Source organism: Rhinoderma darwinii (genome assembly GCF_050947455.1).
Source record: "Rhinoderma darwinii isolate aRhiDar2 chromosome 2 unlocalized genomic scaffold, aRhiDar2.hap1 SUPER_2_unloc_56, whole genome shotgun sequence".
Lineage (NCBI taxonomy): Eukaryota > Metazoa > Chordata > Amphibia > Anura > Rhinodermatidae > Rhinoderma > Rhinoderma darwinii.
In genome coordinates, this window is record NW_027461725.1 from 819,463 (window position 1) to 837,317 (window position 17,855).

At 49.9% G+C, this 17,855-nt stretch overlaps 9 non-coding genes across 9 annotated transcripts; all 9 read right to left on the minus strand.

Moving 5' to 3' along the window:
• Positions 1 to 236: 236 nt before the first annotated feature.
• LOC142680900 (U2 spliceosomal RNA) lies at positions 237 to 427 on the minus strand. The gene has a single exon (XR_012853303.1). It is a non-coding gene; the product is annotated as a U2 spliceosomal RNA (small nuclear RNA).
• Positions 428 to 1,559: 1,132 nt separating this feature from the next.
• On the minus strand, positions 1,560 to 1,750 carry LOC142680928 (U2 spliceosomal RNA). The gene has a single exon (XR_012853326.1). It is a non-coding gene; the product is annotated as a U2 spliceosomal RNA (small nuclear RNA).
• A 1,127-nt stretch (positions 1,751 to 2,877) lies between these two features.
• On the minus strand, positions 2,878 to 3,068 carry LOC142680605 (U2 spliceosomal RNA). The gene has a single exon (XR_012853063.1). It is a non-coding gene; the product is annotated as a U2 spliceosomal RNA (small nuclear RNA).
• A 1,125-nt stretch (positions 3,069 to 4,193) lies between these two features.
• Positions 4,194 to 4,384, minus strand: LOC142680929 (U2 spliceosomal RNA). The gene has a single exon (XR_012853327.1). It is a non-coding gene; the product is annotated as a U2 spliceosomal RNA (small nuclear RNA).
• A 1,119-nt stretch (positions 4,385 to 5,503) lies between these two features.
• Positions 5,504 to 5,694, minus strand: LOC142680606 (U2 spliceosomal RNA). Its single transcript, XR_012853064.1, has one exon. It is a non-coding gene; the product is annotated as a U2 spliceosomal RNA (small nuclear RNA).
• Positions 5,695 to 13,673: 7,979 nt separating this feature from the next.
• Positions 13,674 to 13,864, minus strand: LOC142680608 (U2 spliceosomal RNA). Its single transcript, XR_012853065.1, has one exon. It is a non-coding gene; the product is annotated as a U2 spliceosomal RNA (small nuclear RNA).
• A 1,113-nt stretch (positions 13,865 to 14,977) lies between these two features.
• On the minus strand, positions 14,978 to 15,168 carry LOC142680404 (U2 spliceosomal RNA). The gene has a single exon (XR_012852898.1). It is a non-coding gene; the product is annotated as a U2 spliceosomal RNA (small nuclear RNA).
• A 1,124-nt stretch (positions 15,169 to 16,292) lies between these two features.
• On the minus strand, positions 16,293 to 16,483 carry LOC142680609 (U2 spliceosomal RNA). The gene has a single exon (XR_012853066.1). It is a non-coding gene; the product is annotated as a U2 spliceosomal RNA (small nuclear RNA).
• Positions 16,484 to 17,605: 1,122 nt separating this feature from the next.
• Positions 17,606 to 17,796, minus strand: LOC142680812 (U2 spliceosomal RNA). Its single transcript, XR_012853232.1, has one exon. It is a non-coding gene; the product is annotated as a U2 spliceosomal RNA (small nuclear RNA).
• Positions 17,797 to 17,855: the final 59 nt, after the last annotated feature.

Genomic DNA, 17,855 nt, shown 5'->3' on the forward strand with positions numbered 1-17,855 from the left:
TGTTCCAATGTGAAATGCCGGAAACACAGAAACACAGACGACACAAAACAAGAGGTGGCAATGTATTAATTAATTGCATTTAATAAATTAGCTCATTATCACACATGACTGTACAAATGCATTGTCCAACAGGTGTTGAAATAATGGGATTAAAAGGGGAGATCCCATCCGAAAGACAAAAACAATGGCAAACACAAAAAGCACTTTTGGAATCTGATTTTAGTAAACACATAAGGAAAGGGTGCACCGGTCCTGGAAATACTGCAATACCAGGTCAATGCGTGGAGTGGACAGAGCAAGCTCTATTTCCATCTCCCTGTTCTAAAAATCCATTTAATATATGGTCCCCAGATAGGGGACGTATCAGATAGTAAACTGATAAGAACAGATACTACACTTGATCTTAGCCAAAAGGCCGAGAAGCGATAACCCGAACGTGCCGTGCGTTTTGCTTCTTTTGCTTGCACCACAATGCAGTGCTGAAAGAGGAGGAATCGACATAAAAACGCCTTCCTGGCAACGCCCAAATGCCCTCCTGCCGTGCACACACTGGCAGCAGCAGCAGCAGCAGCAGCAGTAAGTGCATGCCCACTGCCACCCCTTCTCCTTTCACACCTTGTATCAGCTTTAATCCAGTCCAGTGCTGCCTGCTGAGCAGCACTGACCAACACTGCCTGGGCCCAGGCTTTTATCTCTGAGGCCCCATTATGATGTCAGAAAGCTGGCTCTGGCTCCTGAGGTCTCCACTATGACACGTGCAAAGTTCCGTCTGAACTTTATATAAGACGGTGCGGCTCAGTCAGTCACTCAGTGTTGCCTGAGAGGGCAACACTGCAACAGCCGGCCCCCAGGCTGTCTTTTTTTTGCACAGCTAGTTGCCTCCAGGAGGCCACAAGAGGGAGACAAGGGACTGCAAAATGGAAAATAGGCATCCACCAACTTTACAGACAACTTGTTCTCCTTGCTCCTACAACCTCCATCCTTGCACAGTTTGTTATTCTTCCAGGTAACATAGTAACAAATCCAAATTGCTGCTCTCTTTGTAGGCAAGCAAGGGTTTGTTGCAACTGCAATTCTTACTTCTTCTTGAAATGTAGGGACCACAGTACATTCCATCACATCCATCTAGTGTACACAGGTAGGTCCATTGTGACGGGCGGGCGGGCGGGCGGGCGGGCTGGCTGCTTTAATGGCTGTTTGCTGTTCCCCTACTCCACTCCACTATTTGACTATGGTGCTGCATCAATCAGTGGCTGGCTCAGGTGCAGCTCTTTAACCTACCTAGGAGGGAGGGCGGAGAGAAGACAAGGAAGGTGAATGAGCTGTTCCAATGTGAAATGCCGGAAACACAGAAACACAGACGACACAAAACAAGAGGTGGCAATGTATTAATTAATTACATTTAATAAATTAGCTCATTATCACACATGACTGTACAAATGCATTGTCCAACAGGTGTTGAAATAATGGGATTAAAAGGGGAGATCCCATCCGAAAGACAAAAACAATGGCAAACACAAAAAGCACTTTTGGAATCTGATTTTAGTAAACACATAAGGAAAGGGTGCACCGGTCCTGGAAATACTGCAATACCAGGTCAATGTGTGGAGTGGACAGAGCAAGCTCTATTTCCATCTCCCTGTTCTAAAAATCCATTTAATATATGGTCCCCAGATAGGGGACGTATCAGATATTAAACTGATACGAACAGATACTACACTTGATCTTAGCCAAAAGGCCGAGAAGCGATAACCCGAACGTGCCGCGCGTTTTGCTTATTTTGCTTGCACCACAATGCAGTGCTGAAAGAGGAGGAATCGACATAAAAACGCCTTCCTGGCAGCGCCCAAATGCCCTCCTGCCGTGCAAACACTGGCAGCAGCAGCAGCAGCAGCAGCAGCAGTAAGTGCATGCCCACTGCCACCCCTTCTCCTTTCACACCTTGTATCAGCTTTAATCCAGTCCAGTGCTGCCTGCTGAGCAGCACTGACCAACACTGCCTGGGCCCAGGGTTTTATCTCTGAGGCCCCATTATGATGTCAGAAAGCTGGCTCTGGCTCCTGAGGTCTCCACTATGACACGTGCAAAGTTCCGTCTGAACTTTATATAAGACGGTGCGGCTCAGTCAGTCACTCAGTGTTGCCTGAGAGGGCAACACTGCAACAGCCGGCCCCCAGGTTGTCTTTTTTTTGCACAGCTAGTTGCCTCCAGGAGGCCACAAGAGGGAGACAAGGGACTGCAAAATGGAAAATAGGCATCCACCAACTTTACAGACAACTTGTTCTCCTTGCTCCTACAACCTCCATCCTTGCACAGTTTGTTATTCTTCCAGGTAACATAGTAACAAATCCAAATTGCTGCTCTCTTTGTAGGCAAGCAAGGGTTTGTTGCAACTGCAATTCTTACTTCTTCTTGAAATGTAGGGACCACAGTACATTCCATCACATCCATCTAGTGTACACAGGTAGGTCCATTGTGACGGGCGGGCGGGCGAGCTGGCTGCTTTAATGGCTGTTTGCTGTTCCCCTACTCCACTCCACTATTTGACTATGGTGCTGCATCAATCAGTGGCTGGCTCAGTTGCAGCTCTTTAACCTACCTAGGAGGGAGGGCTGAGAGAAGACAAGGAAGGTGAATGAGCTGTTCCAATGTGAAATGCCGGAAACACAGAAACACAGACGACACAAAACAAGAGGTGGCAATGTATTAATTAATTGCATTTAATAAATTAGCTCATTATCACACATGACTGTACAAATGCATTGTCCAACAGGTGTTGAAATAATGGGATTAAAAGGGGAGATCCCATCCGAAAGACAAAAACAATGGCAAACACAAAAAGCACTTTTGGAATCTGATTTTAGTAAACACATAAGGAAAGGGTGCACCGGTCCTGGAAATACTGCAATACCAGGTCAATGCGTGGAGTGGACAGAGCAAGCTCTATTTCCATCTCCCTGTTCTAAAAATCCATTTAATATATGGTCCCCAGATAGGGGACGTATCAGATATTAAACTGATAAGAACAGATACTACACTTGATCTTAGCCAAAAGGCCGAGAAGCGATAACCCGAACGTGCCGCGCGTTTTGCTTCTTTTGCTTGCACCACAATGCAGTGCTGAAAGAGGAGGAATCGACATAAAAACGCCTTCCTGGCAACGCCCAAATGCCCTCCTGCCATCCAAACACTGGCAGCAGCAGCAGCAGCAGCAGTAAGTGCATGCCCACTGCCACCCCTTCTCCTTTCACACCTTGTATCAGCTTTAATCCAGTCCAGTGCTGCCTGCTGAGCAGCACTGACCAACACTGCCTGGGCCCAGGCTTTTATCTCTGAGGCCCCATTATGATGTCAGAAAGCTGGCTCTGGCTCCTGAGGTCTCCACTATGACACGTGCAAAGTTCCGTCTGAACTTTATATAAGACGGTGCGGCTCAGTCAGTCACTCAGTGTTGCCTGAGAGGGCAACACTGCAACAGCCGGCCCCCAGGCTGTCTTTTTTTTGCACAGCTAGTTGCCTCCAGGAGGCCACAAGAGGGAGACAAGGGACTGCAAAATGGAAAATAGGCATCCACCAACTTTACAGACAACTTGTTCTCCTTGCTCCTACAACCTCCATCCTTGCACAGTTTGTTATTCTTCCAGGTAACATAGTAACAAATCCAAATTGCTGCTCTCTTTGTAGGCAAGCAAGGGTTTGTTGCAACTGCAATTCTTACTTCTTCTTGAAATGTAGGGACCACAGTACATTCCATCACATCCATCTAGTGTACACAGGTAGGTCCATTGTGACGGGCGGGCGGGCGGGCGGGCTGGCTGCTTTAATGGCTGTTTGCTGTTCCCCTACTCCACTCCACTATTTGACTATGGTGCTGCATCAATCAGTGGCTGGCTCAGGTGCAGCTCTTTAACCTACCTAGGAGGGAGGGCGGAGAGAAGACAAGGAAGGTGAATGAGCTGTTCCAATGTGAAATGCCGGAAACACAGAAACACAGACGACACAAAACAAGAGGTGGCAATGTATTAATTAATTACATTTAATAAATTAGCTCATTATCACACATGACTGTACAAATGCATTGTCCAACAGGTGTTGAAATAATGGGATTAAAAGGGGAGATCCCATCCGAAAGACAAAAACAATGGCAAACACAAAAAGCACTTTTGGAATCTGATTTTAGTAAACACATAAGGAAAGGGTGCACCGGTCCTGGAAATACTGCAATACCAGGTCAATGTGTGGAGTGGACAGAGCAAGCTCTATTTCCATCTCCCTGTTCTAAAAATCCATTTAATATATGGTCCCCAGATAGGGGACGTATCAGATATTAAACTGATACGAACAGATACTACACTTGATCTTAGCCAAAAGGCCGAGAAGCGATAACCCGAACGTGCCGCGCGTTTTGCTTATTTTGCTTGCACCACAATGCAGTGCTGAAAGAGGAGGAATCGACATAAAAACGCCTTCCTGGCAGCGCCCAAATGCCCTCCTGCCGTGCAAACACTGGCAGCAGCAGCAGCAGCAGCAGCAGCAGTAAGTGCATGCCCACTGCCACCCCTTCTCCTTTCACACCTTGTATCAGCTTTAATCCAGTCCAGTGCTGCCTGCTGAGCAGCACTGACCAACACTGCCTGGGCCCAGGCTTTTATCTCTGAGGCCCCATTATGATGTCAGAAAGCTGGCTCTGGCTCCTGAGGTCTCCACTATGACACGTGCAAAGTTCCGTCTGAACTTTATATAAGACGGTGCGGCTCAGTCAGTCACTCAGTGTTGCCTGAGAGGGCAACACTGCAACAGCCGGCCCCCAGGCTGTCTTTTTTTTGCACAGCTAGTTGCCTCCAGGAGGCCACAAGAGGGAGACAAGGGACTGCAAAATGGAAAATAGGCATCCACCAACTTTACAGACAACTTGTTCTCCTTGCTCCTACAACCTCCATCCTTGCACAGTTTGTTATTCTTCCAGGTAACATAGTAACAAATCCAAATTTCTGCTCTCTTTGTAGGCAAGCAAGGGTTTGTTGCAACTGCAATTCTTACTTCTTCTTGAAATGTAGGGACCACAGTACATTCCATCACATCCATCTAGTGTACACAGGTAGGTCCATTGTGACGGGCGGGCTGGCTGCTTTAATGGCTGTTTGCTGTTCCCCTACTCCACTCCACTATTTGACTATGGTGCTGCATCAATCAGTGGCTGGCTCAGGTGCAGCTCTTTAACCTACCTAGGAGGGAGGGCGGAGAGAAGACAAGGAAGGTGAATGAGCTGTTCCAATGTGAAATGCCGGAAACACAGAAACACAGACGACACAAAACAAGAGGTGGCAATGTATTAATTAATTGCATTTAATAAATTAACTCATTATCACACATGACTGTACAAATGCATTGTCCAACAGGTGTTGAAATAATGGGATTAAAAGGGGAGATCCCATCCGAAAGACAAAAACAATGGCAAACACAAAAAGCACTTTTGGAATCTGATTTTAGTAAACACATAAGGAAAGGGTGCACCGGTCCTGGAAATACTGCAATACCAGGTCAATGCGTGGAGTGGACAGAGCAAGCTCTATTTCCATCTCCCTGTTCTAAAAATCCATTTAATATATGGTCCCCAGATAGGGGACGTATCAGATATTAAACTGATAAGAACAGATACTACACTTGATCTTAGCCAAAAGGCCGAGAAGCGATAACCCGAACGGGCCGCGCGTTTTGCTTCTTTTGCTTGCACCACAATGCAGTGCTGAAAGAAGAGGAATCGACATAAAAACGCCTTCCTGGCAACGCCCAAATGCCCTCCTGCCGTGCAAACACTGGCAGCAGCAGCAGCAGCAGCAGCAGTAAGTGCATGCCCACTGCCACCCCTTCTCCTTTCACACCTTGTATCAGCTTTAATCCAGTCCAGTGCTGCCTGCTGAGCAGCACTGACCAACACTGCCTGGGCCCAGGCTTTTATCTCTGAGGCCCCATTATGATGTCAGAAAGCTGGCTCTGGCTCCTGAGGTCTCCACTATGACACGTGCAAAGTTCCGTCTGAACTTTATATAAGACGGTGCGGCTCAGTCAGTCACTCAGTGTTGCCTGAGAGGGCAACACTGCAACAGCCGGCCCCCAGGCTGTCTTTTTTTTGCACAGCTAGTTGCCTCCAGGAGGCCACATGACCTGCCTAGGTAGAGTCGTGTGTTAACCTTAAACCATACTATCCCCCACCCCCATTTAGTAACGACACATGACACCGAGGTTGGATGTGAAATGGCCACAGCAGCCGTTTATTAATTTCACAGTTTTATAAAAACAATTTAAATCCGAAACATTCGGATAACTAGTTAGGAATCCACCAGAGAATTCCTCCTAATAATTCACATGACCCAACATGGGTCAGAATCATAAATAACCATTAAACGTTAACATTAACCCGAGCAGAGGAAGTCCTTGAAACCCCTTCAGATGTTCCTTTCAAGAACACACCGAATTAGCCATCTGCAAACCACTAATTACCTCCAGCCGTAAACCAGCTCGGAAGCACCGTTCACCTCTGCAGATGGCTCCACCCACTAGAAGTCCACTTCAAGGGGATAACACCCGTTGAAGCCCTCAAGTGATATACCGACCACTAGAAGTCCACTTCAAAGGGATAACACCCGATGAAGCCTTCAAGTGACATACCTTCTACCAGAAGACCACTTCAAAGGGATAACACCCGATGAAGTCTTCAACCATGTACCTTTTTTGGGGGACGCATACCCCCGATGCGACCCCCCCACCATTTTGTACTGACTGGCCTCAAGGACTCCCCCCGCCAGCTGCCATGACAACAGAACCTACTCCGGAAAAAAGAAAAACATGTTAAATAAACACACAAAATAAAACACAACGCTCATATACGGACGTACAGAAGACCTAAGGAGTAACAAAACAAGGGTGGGAGGGTGGGAGCTTTGCTTCTTGTGTACTACTCCTCCCGCTGCTTCCGGCTCAATGCCGAGAAACAGCGGGAAGCGCAGTAACGGCCCCCCCGTCCCCCCTAGCTCCTCCCCGTCCCTCCTTCAGCTTCTTCACCTTTCCCTCACCTCTTAACATTAACCCTTTCCCTACCAGGACGGTCATGTCGGCTTCCCTCAAGCCTGCAGCTGCGTCCAGCCTCTTCTTGACCTGCCTAGGTAGAGTCGTGTGTTAACCTTAAACCATACTATCCCCCACCCCCATTTAGTAACGACACATGACACCGAGGTTGGATGTGAAATGGCCACAGCAGCCGTTTATTAATTACACAGTTTTATAAAAACAATTTAAATCCGAAACATTCGGATAACTAGTTAGGAATCCACCAGAGAATTCCTCCTAATAATTCACATGACCCAACATGGGTCAGAATCATAAATAACCATTAAACGTTAACATTAACCCGAGCAGAGGAAGTCCTTGAAGCCCCTTCAGATGTTCCTTTCAAGAACACACCGAATTAGCCATCTGCAAACCACTAATTACCTCCAGCCGTAAACCAGCTCGGAAGCACCGTTCACCTCTGCAGATGGCTCCACCCACTAGAAGTCCACTTCAAGGGGATAACACCCGTTGAAGCCCTCAAGTGATATACCGACCACTAGAAGTCCACTTCAAAGGGATAACACCCGATGAAGCCTTCAAGTGACATACCTTCTACCAGAAGACCACTTCAAAGGGATAACACCCGATGAAGTCTTCAACCATGTACCTTTTTTGGGGGACGCATACCCCCGATGCGACCCCCCCACCATTTTGTACTGACTGGCCTCAAGGACTCCCCCCGCCACCGCGAAACAGGCCTTGACCACCTTAAGCCTGTGAGTTCCTCCACACCACCACCGCCCTTTCTATGCCTTCTGCTATAGCCAAGCTCCAAATATCAATGCCAACCTCGGTCAGATGAACCCCGTCACTCCTCCAGAAATTCCCCAATCCTGACTCCAAATCCCTATGCCTCACGCAAATGCCCCCGTTCTTTGCCACAAAACGGGACACCGCCCGGTTAACTTTTATCCGAGCCTTATTGACTCTCTCCACCGATCTAGCTAACCGCCAATGCTTCCTTGGGACTATGTCCGACCACACTACCACCAACTTGGGATAAGATACCCACAAACACAACAAATCATGTTTGATATCCCGCACCAACTCACGAAAAGGGCGGACTCCTAAGTCATTCCCACCCACGTGCAACACTAAAACCTCCGGAACCCTATCAAGCCGCACATATGTCTGGAATTCCGCCAACACCCTGTTCCACGACATACCTCTAAACCCCAGCCAATGCACAACCGCATCCTGTCGCGGAATGCGCAACTGGCGACCATCCGGGCGGACGTCCGCCCTCAAAGCCCCCCAGTGCACGTACGAATGACCCATCAACCACACCAGACAAGGAGGCGAATCTGAAACGGAAAACACAGTTAGGCACCACCATATACATTTGCAAGCATAAACAACAAAATTACAACATATGGGGGCGGACATAGGACTTAAACCTTTTAGACTCCCAACGACCAATACGCCTCACCCCCTCATCATCCAACCCCCAGCGCCCTGCTTCCGTTGCTGCGCCAATCCGGAAGGAATGAGATGAATATGAGCCTGCCGCAACCCCAACCGCCGTCAAACATTTTTTAAAAACAGCTCCAAACTGAAACCTGGACAAGAACGACCCGTCCACATGACATAACAAAGGCAAATCTGGAGACCCCCTGTTTTTTGTAAAACCACGCATGCACTCTACTGGGCACATGACCGACCCCGGGAGAGCGAACAAAACTATCAGTTTTCCCTTCCCTAATTGGTCAGTTTTTGATCTACGCAACCATACCTCCAACCGATCTGCAAAAAGGCTCACCTCCCCAGATCTCAGCCCCCCTGCCTGTTTAGTACTTGGCGACACCAACTCACCTATTCTAAATGCTCCGAAGAACGCCAACGAGAAAGCCAACCGAAACAAATCCATTTCATCTGAAGAACGACATACCGATGCCAATGAACCACCCAACAAGCCCAGCAAAGCAAACGACACCGGCCTTCTACTATCCGCCTCCACCCTACCTCTGCGCAACCCCTTCAAAGCCTGCGATACCAGAAATTCCTTCGATACATCCCGCAAGCCCCGCAACTTAAGCCCAAACGCCACCGCGGATATAAACCGGTTCACCTTCGCTACTGAAAACCCCGCCTCCCAGGCATCCCCTAACCAATACAAAAGTGCCACCAACCTGTCTCTATCCGTATTGACATCACCCAACTCTCTTACCCACTCCTCCCACTGCCTCCAACAAGCAGCATAAGCCCTCCACGTCGTGCCCGCCAAAGACCTTTGTAACAGCTGCTCTACGGGACCGATACCAGATCCCATAGATGATCCGGACACGCCAAACCAATACGTTCCGCTCCCGGAGCCAATTGCCGAAACCGGTCCCACTGCGAGCGAGAAAGAGCATCAGCAACACAATTCCGTACACCCGGGACATGCACCGCCACCACCCACGCGTTCAGCGACAAACACACCAACACTAAATGTCGCAACAATTGAACTACCGGAGGAGAGGACGCCGTGATGTTATTAATGGCAAGCACCACACCCATGTTGTCGCAGTAAAAACGGACCTTCTTATCCCTGAGCCTGTCCCCCCAAATGGTAGCCGCCACCACGATGGGAAACAGCTCGAGCAGGGCCAGATTCCGCGTCAATCCACTGGACACCCAGCTAGCCGGCCATTGACCTGCGCACCACGGACCTCCCCCGTAAGCTCCAAAGCCACCCGCCCCAGCCGCATCCGTGAAAATATTCAGATCACTCGTATCCTGCGCTGGGGCCATCCATAGCGAGCGACCATTGTACTGGCCCAAGAAGTCATCCCAAACCTGAAGATCAGCTCGGTGCTCCTCCTTGAGCCTCACAAAATGATGCGGCGCCCGCACTCCCGCCGTTGCCGCCGCCAACCTTCTACCAAACACCCTCCCCATCGGCATAATCCGGCAGGCGAAATTCAACTTCCCCAGCAGCGACTGAAGCTCCCTCAACGACATTTTCTTCCTTCTACAAGCCCGTCGCACCTCCAGCCTCAAAGCACCCAGCTTATCCGCCGGGAGCCGACACTCCATTGCCACCGAGTCAATTTCGATTCCCAAGAAACAAATCGTCGCTACCGGGCCCTCCGTTTTTTCCGGCGCCAAAGGGATCCCAAAATCCCTCGCCACCTTCTGCAGGGCATGAAGCAAGTTACCGCAAACCGGCGAACCCCCCGGGCCAACGCACAAAAAATCATCTAAGTAATGGATCAACGAATCGACCCCGGATACTCCCCTCGTTACCCACTCCACGAAGCTACTAAACGCCTCGAAGTATGCACAAGAAAGAGAACACCCCATCGGAAGGCACCGATCCACGTAAAAGGCCCCATTCCAAAAACAGCCCAACAGCCGTTGGCTTTCTGGATGCACCGGCAACAACCTGAACGCCGCCTCGATGTCGGTTTTTGCTAGCAGCGCCCCCGGACCCGCAGCCCGCACTAACCCCACCGCCTTATCGAATGAGGTATAAACTACGGAACACAACTCGTGATCAATCCCGTCGTTTACCGACGAACCTTTGGGATACGATAAATGTTGAATCAAACGAAACTTTCCGGGCTCGCGTTTAGGGACAATACCCAAAGGGGACACAACTAAATCTTTCACCGGCGACTCCACAAATGGCCCCGACATGCGCCCCAACGAAACTTCTTTTAACAACTTTTCCGACACGACTTCCGCATGCACGTAAGCCGATTTTAAATTTCTCCGCGTAACCGGAACCTCATAAGGAGGCGGAGGAATAACAAAACCAACACTAAACCCTTCATAAAGCAACTTAGCCGCCGCCCTATCCGGATACTCATTTAGATAAGGGGCCATCCTTTCCACCCTCACCGGCGACACCCCCTTGACCAGCCCCGTGCTGGTTCCCGGACCTCTTTTTACGCAGACATTTTGCCGCCCCGTGTGATGCACCATTACACTCGGAGCACACGTGCTTGAACTTGCACGTGGCCCCGAACTTACACTGGCCTTCATTGAATTGCCAGCAAAACCCCGCCTTTCCCCCGCCGCTTGGTCCACTCTGACTAGTCTGGCCTCCCTGGCCACCGCTCCCGGGAAAGGGCTGCCTAACCGGAACCGTAACCCGTAACCAGAGAGCAATATCCTTCTGGTCCCACCGAATCGCCGGCCGAACCGCCTTCCGCTGACGGAATTGCTCATCATATCGCAGCCACGCCTGACCCCCATACGCCCTATGAGCCTCCCCAATAGCATCAAAATAACAAAATAACGCCGAACAATTTTCCGGCGCCTTTTCCCCTATTACACTAGCCAATATGGCGAACGCCTGCGACCAATTAACGAACGTCTGCGGGATAAGCCTATACCGCCGCCGTTCCTCCTCGTCCTTTTTACTCTCATCCCGCTTGCTCTTATCCAAATTGAATTTAGCCAGCGGCAAGAGAGAAAAAATTTCAACATATTCATCTTTCCAGATCCGATCACGCACCTCCTGCTTTAAATGCGCCCCCAACGGACCCTCAAAACAAACATACACCTCCCCCCGAGCACGATCGTCCATGCGCACTCGATCGCCGTCCTTCTGTGCCTCAGTCTGCACCGACACCGCGACCGCCTCTCTAACCGCCACCACAGGACGCGCCTGCAACGATCCCACTTCCCTGGAGCCTTCCCAAACTACCGCAGGGGACACTTCCGTTACTACCGGCGCCGCGGCCCTATCCAGGCGCCCCACCAGCTCCCGTAAGCAACCCACTAAATCTGCCAAACCCGCTCCGTCGCGTCCGCCCGCGCCACTACCGGCCCCCGATGCTATGCTAGCAGCCCCCCCGCCGACACCCGACATAAAAATCGCTGGATAAGACAATAAAGGAGTTATACACTCACCGGGCTGCACAGGCGCTGTGTTCCCGTCAGCCGGACCATCCTGACCTCGACGATAGACGTCCAGTTCACCTTCCTCCAGTTCTTCTCTCGCCGACGACTGTCCCTCCCAACGACCTCTTCGGAAAGGGGATGAGGACGCGCTGACCGATGGGCCGGCAACCTGCCGCCCGACCGCCGGGACCCAGACTTCCGACCGGACCTGTTGCCTCGACGTCGCTGCAGATCTAGTCGTCCGACTAGACGATCCTGACGAAGCCTGCCCCCTGGCCGGAACATCACCATGCGGGGCGGCCGTACCTTGCTCTTGACATCTTCCATCTGATGGGGGAGGGGTGACAGGGAGCCCGGCCTGCGACTCCCTGCTTACCGCCGGACCCCGTCGCGGCCTGGGATTCCTGCCAGGACGCAGGGCCTGGGAAGGGGCGGTCCTCCCAGCTGCCTGGCCTGCAGCGTCCGGGATCGGGCTCCCTCTGCGACGCCGTGTCCGCGGGACTACCTCCGGACTCAGGCGCTCTGGAGGTCGGGACCGCCGAGAGGGACGGGTCGACACAGCCTGCATCGCCGTCACCCCTGCTACCGCTCTCTGCCTGCCCAGCGCAGGAGCGGTTGTTGCCGACTCCCCCCCCGCCGCCATAGCCATGCTCGTAGGGGGGCCGGGGGAGGGGAGCCTGTCCCTTACAACAGACCCCGAACGCCGTGCCCGACGTGGCGAAACGGCGTCCGGGATCCGCGTTAATGCAGCCACGGTCTCCTCCAGCCATCCGGGACCGTGGTGCACAGCAGCGGCACGCAGCCGCTCTAAAATCAGGGCCTCTGCCATACTAAAAAGCCGGGCAACGGGGAGCTTTGCTTCTTGTGTACTACTCCTCCCGCTGCTTCCGGCTCAATGCCGAGAAACAGCGGGAAGCGCAGTAACGGCCCCCCCGTCCCCCCTAGCTCCTCCCCGTCCCTCCTTCAGCTTCTTCACCTTTCCCTCACCTCTTAACATTAACCCTTTCCCTACCAGGACGGTCATGTCGGCTTCCCTCAAGCCTGCAGCTGCGTCCAGCCTCTTCTAGAGGGAGACAAGGGACTGCAAAATGGAAAATAGGCATCCACCAACTTTACAGACAACTTGTTCTCCTTGCTCCTACAACCTCCATCCTTGCACAGTTTGTTATTCTTCCAGGTAACATAGTAACAAATCCAAATTTCTGCTCTCTTTGTAGGCAAGCAAGGGTTTGTTGCAACTGCAATTCTTACTTCTTCTTGAAATGTAGGGACCACAGTACATTCCATCACATCCATCTAGTGTACACAGGTAGGTCCATTGTGACGGGCGGGCGGGCGGGCGGGCGGGCTGGCTGCTTTAATGGCTGTTTGCTGTTCCCCTACTCCACTCCACTATTTGACTATGGTGCTGCATCAATCAGTGGCTGGCTCAGTTGCAGCTCTTTAACCTACCTAGGAGGGAGGGCGGAGAGAAGACAAGGAAGGTGAATGAGCTGTTCCAATGTGAAATGCCGGAAACACAGAAACACAGACGACACAAAACAAGAGGTGGCAATGTATTAATTAATTGCATTTAATAAATTAGCTCATTATCACACATGATTGTACAAATGCATTGTCCAACAGGTGTTGAAATAATGGGATTAAAAGGGGAGATCCCATCCGAAAGACAAAAACAATGGCAAACACAAAAAGCACTTTTGGAATCTGATTTTAGTAAACACATAAGGAAAGGGTGCACCGGTCCTGGAAATACTGCAATACCAGGTCAATGCGTGGAGTGGACAGAGCAAGCTCTATTTCCATCTCCCTGTTCTAAAAATCCATTTAATATATGGTCCCCAGATAGGGGACGTATCAGATATTAAACTGATAAGAACAGATACTACACTTGATCTTAGCCAAAAGGCCGAGAAGCGATAACCCGAACGTGCCGCGCGTTTTGCTTCTTTTGCTTGCACCACAATGCAGTGCTGAAAGAGGAGGAATCGACATAAAAACGCCTTCCTGGCAACGCCCAAATGCCCTCCTGCCGTGCAAACACTGGCAGCAGCAGCAGCAGCAGCAGTAAGTGCATGCCCACTGCCACCCCTTCTCCTTTCACACCTTGTATCAGCTTTAATCCAGTCCAGTGCTGCCTGCTGAGCAGCACTGACCAACACTGCCTGGGCCCAGGCTTTTATCTCTGAGGCCCCATTATGATGTCAGAAAGCTGGCTCTGGCTCCTGAGGTCTCCACTATGACACGTGCAAAGTTCCGTCTGAACTTTATATAAGACGGTGCGGCTCAGTCAGTCACTCAGTGTTGCCTGAGAGGGCAACACTGCAACAGCCGGCCCCCAGGCTGTCTTTTTTTTGCACAGCTAGTTGCCTCCAGGAGGCCACAAGAGGGAGACAAGGGACTGCAAAATGGAAAATAGGCATCCACCAACTTTACAGACAACTTGTTCTCCTTGCTCCTACAACCTCCATCCTTGCACAGTTTGTTATTCTTCCAGGTAACATAGTAACAAATCCAAATTGCTGCTCTCTTTGTAGGCAAGCAAGGGTTTGTTGCAACTGCAATTCTTACTTCTTCTTGAAATGTAGGGACCACAGTACATTCCATCACATCCATCTAGTGTACACAGGTAGGTCCATTGTGACGGGCGGGCTGGCTGCTTTAATGGCTGTTTGCTGTTCCCCTACTCCACTCCACTATTTGACTATGGTGCTGCATCAATCAGTGGCTGGCTCAGGTGCAGCTCTTTAACCTACCTAGGAGGGAGGGCGGAGAGAAGACAAGGAAGGTGAATGAGCTGTTCCAATGTGAAATGCCGGAAACACAGAAACACAGACGACACAAAACAAGAGGTGGCAATGTATTAATTAATTGCATTTAATAAATTAGCTCATTATCACACATGACTGTACAAATGCATTGTCCAACAGGTGTTGAAATAATGGGATTAAAAGGGGAGATCCCATCCGAAAGACAAAAACAATGGCAAACACAAAAAGCACTTTTGGAATCTGATTTTAGTAAACACATAAGGAAAGGGTGCACCGGTCCTGGAAATACTGCAATACCAGGTCAATGCGTGGAGTGGACAGAGCAAGCTCTATTTCCATCTCCCTGTTCTAAAAATCCATTTAATATATGGTCCCCAGATAGGGGACATATCAGATATTAAACTGATAAGAACAGATACTACACTTGATCTTAGCCAAAAGGCCGAGAAGCGATAACCCGAACGCGCCGCGCGTTTTGCTTCTTTTGCTTGCACCACAATGCAGTGCTGAAAGAGGAGGAATCGACATAAAAACGCCTTCCTGGCAACGCCCAAATGCCCTCCTGCCGTGCAAACACTGGCAGCAGCAGCAGCAGCAGCAGCAGTAAGTGCATGCCCACTGCCACCCCTTCTCCTTTCACACCTTGTATCAGCTTTAATCCAGTCCAGTGCTGCCTGCTGAGCAGCACTGACCAACACTGCCTGGGCCCAGGCTTTTATCTCTGAGGCCCCATTATGATGTCAGAAAGCTGGCTCTGGCTCCTGAGGTCTCCACTATGACACGTGCAAAGTTCCGTCTGAACTTTATATAAGACGGTGTGGCTCAGTCAGTCACTCAGTGTTGCCTGAGAGGGCAACACTGCAACAGCCGGCCCCCAGGCTGTCTTTTTTTTGCACAGCTAGTTGCCTCCAGGAGGCCACAAGAGGGAGACAAGGGACTGCAAAATGGAAAATAGGCATCCACCAACTTTACAGACAACTTGTTCTCCTTGCTCCTACAACCTCCATCCTTGCACAGTTTGTTATTCTTCCAGGTAACATAGTAACAAATCCAAATTGCTGCTCTCTTTGTAAGCAAGCAAGGGTTTGTTGCAACTGCAATTCTTACTTCTTCTTGAAATGTAGGGACCACAGTACATTCCATCACATCCATCTAGTGTACACAGGTAGGTCCATTGTGACGGGCGGGCGGGCGGGCTGGCTGCTTTAATGGCTGTTTGCTGTTCCCCTACTCCACTCCACTATTTGACTATGGTGCTGCATCAATCAGTGGCTGGCTCAGGTGCAGCTCTTTAACCTACCTAGGAGGGAGGGCGGAGAGAAGACAAGGAAGGTGAATGAGCTGTTCCAATGTGAAATGCCGGAAACACAGAAACACAGACGACACAAAACAAGAGGTGGCAATGTATTAATTAATTGCATTTAATAAATTAGCTCATTATCACACATGACTGTACAAATGCATTGTCCAACAGGTGTTGAAATAATGGGATTAAAAGGGGAGATCCCATCCGAAAGACAAAAACAATGGCAAACACAAAAAGCACTTTTGGAATCTGATTTTAGTAAACACATAAGGAAAGGGTGCACCGGTCCTGGAAATACTGCAATACCAGGTCAATGCGTGGAGTGGACAGAGCAAGCTCTATTTCCATCTCCCTGTTCTAAAAATCCATTTAATATATGGTCCCCAGATAGGGGACGTATCAGATATTAAACTGATAAGAACAGATACTACACTTGATCTTAGCCAAAAGGCCGAGAAGCGATAACCCGAACGTGCCGCGCGTTTTGCTTCTTTTGCTTGCATCACAATGCAGTGCTGAAAGAGGAGGAATCGACATAAAAACGCCTTCCTGGCAACGCCCAAATGCCCTCCTGCCGTGCAAACACTGGCAGCAGCAGCAGCAGCAGTAAGTGCATGCCCACTGCCACCCCTTCTCCTTTCACACCTTGTATCAGCTTTAATCCAGTCCAGTGCTGCCTGCTGAGCAGCACTGACCAACACTGCCTGGGCCCAGGCTTTTATCTCTGAGGCCCCATTATGATGTCAGAAAGCTGGCTCTGGCTCCTGAGGTCTCCACTATGACACGTGCAAAGTTCCGTCTGAACTTTATATAAGACGGTGCGGCTCAGTCAGTCACTCAGTGTTGCCTGAGAGGGCAACACTGCAACAGCCGGCCCCCAGGCTGTCTTTTTTTTGCACAGCTAGTTGCCTCCAGGAGGCCACAAGAGGGAGACAAGGGACTGCAAAATGGAAAATAGGCATCCACCAACTTTACAGACAACTTGTTCTCCTTGCTCCTACAACCTCCATCCTTGCACAGTTTGTTATTCTTCCAGGTAACATAGTAACAAATCCAAATTGCTGCTCTCTTTGTAGGCAAGCAAGGGTTTGTTGCAACTGCAATTCTTACTTCTTCTTGAAATGTAGGGACCACAGTACATTCCATCACATCCATCTAGTGTACACAGGTAGGTCCATTGTGACGGGCGGGCGGGCGGGCGGGCTGGCTGCTTTAATGGCTGTTTGCTGTTCCCCTACTCCACTCCACTATTTGACTATGGTGCTGCATCAATCAGTGGCTGGCTCAGGTGCAGCTCTTTAACCTACCTAGGAGGGAGGGCGGAGAGAAGACAAGGAAGGTGAATGAGCTGTTCCAATGTGAAATGCCGGAAACACAGAAACACAGACGACACAAAACAAGAGGTGGCAATGTATTAATTAATTGCATTTAATAAATTAGCTCATTATCACACATGACTGTACAAATGCATTGTCCAACAGGTGTTGAAATAATGGGATTAAAAGGGGAGATCCCATCCGAAAGACAAAAACAATGGCAAACACAAAAAGCACTTTTGGAATCTGATTTTAGTAAACACATAAGGAAAGGGTGCACCGGTCCTGGAAATACTGCAATACCAGGTCAATGCGTGGAGTGGACAGAGCAAGCTCTATTTACATCTCCCTGTTCTAAAAATCCATTTAATATATGGTCCCCAGATAGGGGACGTATCAGATATTAAACTGATAAGAACAGATACTACACTTGATCTTAGCCAAAAGGCCGAGAAGCGATAACCCGAACGCGCCGCGCGTTTTGCTTCTTTTGCTTGCACCACAATGCAGTGCTGAAAG